At 43.4% G+C, this 3,728-nt stretch overlaps 1 long non-coding RNA gene across 4 annotated transcripts; it reads left to right on the top strand.

Moving 5' to 3' along the window:
• LOC119360906 lies at positions 1-3,260 on the top strand. 4 transcript variants are annotated; one of them, XR_005172820.1, is made up of 9 exons: positions 1-53; positions 656-734; positions 1,309-1,399; positions 1,492-1,562; positions 1,648-1,717; positions 1,846-1,898; positions 1,983-2,073; positions 2,305-2,432; positions 3,051-3,260. It is a non-coding gene; the product is annotated as an uncharacterized LOC119360906 (long non-coding RNA). The 4 variants fall into 4 exon arrangements; XR_005172830.1 differs by having other exon boundaries at positions 1-576; positions 2,335-2,432; XR_005172808.1 differs by having other exon boundaries at positions 1-576.
• Positions 3,261-3,728: the final 468 nt, after the last annotated feature.

Below are 3,728 nucleotides of genomic sequence, written 5' to 3'. Positions count from 1 at the left end.
ATCACACGCGTCTTCACCGGCGATTAGATCTGGAGCTCTCGTCCCTGGTTCAGGTTGTTCTTTCTCCCGATCTCCTCCCATCCTAGAACGTCCAGAAATCCTAGCGTCGTCCAGCGGATGCGGCGTTTGCCCAGCGAGCCGCGCGGTGCCGCCGACGAGGAGTCATCGTCCTTGATCTCGCCCTCCTCCCTCTCCTCCGGACCCTCCGATGCGGGCCGCGTCTCCGTGTCCTCGGCCATGCCCGCTCGCCGCCGCACGCCCCGTCGGCTGCCCGACACCCGCGCGACCCCGCCCGCTGTCAGAGGCCGTCGCCCTCGCCCGCTGCCGGAGACCCCGGCCCACGGCCGCCGCCCCTCGTCCGTTGCGGGATACTCGCGAGCGCGCCGCCCGCTCGCCTCGTCCACTGCGTCACAGGGCGACATCCCTCGGCAGCGCCCCGCTCCCCGTGCTGCCCACCGCGAACCCCGGCCAGTGCGCCCTCCCTTGGCGGCGTCTACGTTTGGGCGAAGTCGAGCCAGCGGGCGTCGTCTGGCTCCCCTCCTCCGGGCGGCCATGGAGGAGCCATGCACTGCTAATGTAGTATCTCTTGTTTTTGATAATTTCGCATAATGTAGTTCATGACTACAATGTTTCTTACTCTGATTTTATTGTGAAGATGTCGGATGATGAAGACGATGGGTGATCGTGATGGTGACACCCAGAGCTAGAAGGCCACGAGGAGTTCAATATGAGATGTTAGTATTCACGTCTGCTCTACATAATTCTGCAACTGTATGCGTATGAGTACTAATCAAACCAAAAAGTACCAATATTTATTTTATTTGTGAAGCAATAATGGTATGAAGAATATCTGCTATTGCCGGCGTGTTGTCTTTGTAGCAGCTCATTGAGAAGTTAGGCTTTAATAATGTGACTGATAAGCCAGCTGCACTTAAAATGATGAGAGATGTGTGTGAATCTGTTCTTGAATCCTACGAAAGGAAGCAAAGCTAGCACATAGTGGTGGTGATATCTTGATGAGTTACAGAGCGGCCTTGCGGAGGCAGCTTGGGAAGGTTAACAAGGGATTGCATTGGAATTATTTCTGATTAAGTAATAGTCTGGATTACCACTGTTTTTGGTGTTAGTCCAGCTGTACTGGTGCCATAACTACACTATCTGGGTTGGCACTTCAGTTGAATTCTGGATTTATTCTTTTGGTCTGGTTCTCTCCTTATGATTGTCTTCTATGGTATGACCTGGTATATCATCTTCAAAACATGTTGTGCCTGTTTTTTTTTTGCGATACTGAGTGAGGAACATGTGCAGGTGTGGGACTTGATAAAGCTTGGAGATTATGTTAGTGCAAGGGACGATGTCGATCCCTCTAGGATAGGGATTGCTGGTTAATCACTCGGAGGTATTATAGATCATGATTGCATCATGATACTGAATTAATACATAGACTTCACTTTTAGAAAATTTATCTTTTTTATTTGGAGCTGAATACAGGAATGCATGCATGCTTTGCTGCTTTTGTGGATACACGGTACAATGTTGTTCTTCCAATAATTGGTGTTCAGGTACACACAGCAGTAATTTATGGGTGCACATAGTTTTGTGATTTGTCCCATGTAAGTAAAGAACTGCTCTTTGTGGTGGCTACAGGGATTTCAATGGGCAGTAGATAATGACATGTGGCAAGCTAGAGTTGATAGCATTAAGCATTTATTTGAAGGTTAGATACCATGCATCCTCTTTAAGATTGGGCACACACCATTGAAAAATATAGATCACAGCTGAATATATTGTATCAGTTCAGAACATTTACATATAAGTATCTATGTTGTTTTGTCTTTCCTGTAGAAGCAAGAATTGATTCAGGGAAGAGTGAAATAGATGCAGAGGTTGTGAAAAAGGTGACTATCTGATTTATTTGACATTTATTTCTGATTGTTCCATTGTAAATGTTTGACGATCGTGTATTGACATATTTTTACCAGGTTTGGGACAAGATAGCACCTTCTATGGCTTAACAGTTTGATGCTCCCTACTCAGTTCCTCTGATTGCACCATGTCCACTCCTCCTAAATGGTAAAACCAATCATATTTCTTATTGAGTGCTTCTGCTTCGTCCAGTAGTTATTGCACGACCCAACATATTAAAAAGTATCTCACTTCTCTTTTATGAGTTCAATGAGCTCTTGTCAGGGCTGGGCTTCCAGTCTTCAGTATATATTTTTGTTTTATGATTTTATGGTTGAGCCAGAACTGTTGTTAACCCTTCGTTTAAAAATTAATGTTAATTCAGCATTTTTCTTGCAGCTGGAGCTTCATTTATCGATTACGATGCAGGTGCTGACGACCCTCGTTGCCCAGTCCTTGGTCTACAAGAACCTGCCTCCAAAGCTGCTGAGGCTTATGCAGAAGCTGGTTCTGCGGATAAGTTCAAGGTAACATTATATCTGCTCCTCCAATCCAAATTAATTGACGCTCCTCTAGTACAACTTTGTCTTTTGACATGCAATATGTTTACTTTTCACCATGAAGCGTGGTTCTATGTTTGCCCAGACTTTTTTTTGCATGAATCCAAAGCAATTGACAGTGGTTACCGCACCTATAATTGTTCTTTTCGTTTTTAGGACAAAGCACGTTTAAGATGTTGAAAACAAAGAACCTGAAACTCATGGCCCACTTTCAAGTGAGCATGTGATTGGCCTTCATAATTAGCTAGCTGCGTCTTCTCTTTCACCATGCATTGTTGCTGCATCGAGTCACAACTTAAAAAAATGAGTGTGCTAGCTGGGGACATGAACTTAACTGAAACTATAGATTGAGCCACAACTTAAATCAATAGTGAAAGATTTTAGTACATGTACTTGTGCTTATGCTTTAGACATTTACACTTGTAAAACTGTTCTGATCCCCTAGTTACATGCTTGCTTGCTTACACAGTATTACTCCAGTTAGTCTGGCGACAATTCCTTTTAACAATGGGGCTGGAATAATTGTATGGCGTATGTTATGTTGGACTCATTAACTAGAACTATTTTTTAATTTCTTGATTGCAGGATCCAAAGAACTAGCTCGAGTGGACTCTAGAGCACGAACAATTTAGTCTTGGCAATTGATTAGGATGGCTAAATTACATTTGAGTTTCATTTGATGGATATTTGCTATCAGAATTATGAATTTTATGAATCTACATATTATATGTATGATTTTGAATATTGTAATTGAATGCTTGTATTTTTTTAGGTTGCAATAGGCTGTTGCCACAACCCACTTTTGGTTGCCACTTGTTAGCTCCACGAAAATTTAAATTGTCGCAATAGTTTCTCGCTACAAACATTTCACCTGTTGTGATACCTATTTATCACCGCCAAAACTAGTTTGTTGCAATTTCCTGTTACGACGACTGGAATATTTGTTGCCATAATTTAATGCAACAAGTGTAGCGGTTCGTGGCAAAATGCCTAATGTCATGAAAACAAGGATTGTTGCCATAGTTTATTGCCACAATTGACTATTGCCACGGAACAGTATGCACCACGAAACGAGGGTCATTGGCATAGGTTGTTGCCACAAATGTCTATCGCCATGAGCTATTAGTCGCCATGATTCATTACATGTTGCATTAAAGCTATCTCCACAAAATAAATTGTGGCATCAGATGAGTGTTGCCACGGGAAAACGTGTGGCGACTTCCCACATGGCTGTTGCAATAGCATACTTTATTGCCACAATTG

The sequence above is a fragment of the Triticum dicoccoides genome, chromosome 1A (genome assembly GCF_002162155.2).
Source record: "Triticum dicoccoides isolate Atlit2015 ecotype Zavitan chromosome 1A, WEW_v2.0, whole genome shotgun sequence".
In the NCBI taxonomy this organism is placed as follows: Eukaryota; Viridiplantae; Streptophyta; class Magnoliopsida; order Poales; family Poaceae; genus Triticum; species Triticum dicoccoides.
Note: the sequence above shows the minus strand (reverse complement) of the source record. Positions and strands in the feature narration are given on the sequence as shown.